The sequence below is a fragment of the Monomorium pharaonis genome, unplaced genomic scaffold, assembly GCF_013373865.1.
Source record: "Monomorium pharaonis isolate MP-MQ-018 unplaced genomic scaffold, ASM1337386v2 scaffold_171, whole genome shotgun sequence".
Taxonomy (NCBI): Eukaryota; Metazoa; Arthropoda; class Insecta; order Hymenoptera; family Formicidae; genus Monomorium; species Monomorium pharaonis.
The window spans coordinates 2,038-3,016 of NW_023415441.1; positions in this window are offsets into that span (position 1 = coordinate 2,038).

Here is a 979-nt window from a genome sequence, read left to right on the forward strand (position 1 = left end):
GAAGGCCTCCCCTTGCATCACCCCTTCCCCCTTGTGTGTGTGTGTGTGTGTGTGTGTGTGTGTGTGTGTGTGTGTGTGTGTGTGTGTGTGTGTGTGTAAAGCATTCACTGCACCACATGGGTTTGCGACTTAAATGGTGTACGATTAGACGGTGTGCAATTGACATGTGCGCAATTGAACGGTGCGCAATTGAACGGTGCGCAATCGAACTGTGTCCAATCGAACTGTGTCCAATCGAACAATGTCCAATCGAACTGTGTCCAATTGAACTGTGTCCAATTGAACTGTGTCCAAACAAACTGTGCGCAATTGAACAATGTGTAATATTTCGTGTCTAATAGCACAGTGGGCAATTGCAACGTGTCCAATTGTACTGTGCGCAAATGAAGGCCTCTCAGTGAAAAATAACTCAGTGATGTCAAATTGATATCAAATTAAGGGAAAATTGATATAAATTGCATTTATTAAATCAAATTGATGTCGATTTGATGGTTATTTCTCACTGGAAGAGTTAGAAAGATAAACAGATACAAACAAAAATAAGAAAGATATGAAAAATAATATGAGCAAAATATAATAGAGTATACAAAGAAATAAAAATAGATGAGAAGTCTTTGTATATTTTAGTGGGGTATAAGAGTAGGGAGTCAGTCAATGATAGCGAGATTTAAGTGCGGAAACAAGGCATCAGGGAATAGATATTGGAAAAAAGAAAAAGTGTAGGCTATACAATTTAAAAGTAGAGACTTTAGTACACTTATTAGAAGAATTTACAGAATTGCGAAGACAAAATTTCTCTGTTAGGAAAATGTTATCAGAGGTAAATATAGGTACAAAATGGATAAAAAAATGTATTTAACACAAGAAATGACAAAGAAAAGCATAAATAGTCATTAAGAATCCTATGTTATTATGTAATTAAGCTATGTAACCTTTTTTCAAAGGCCGAAATGTTTAAGAAATAAACGAGTTGTATATA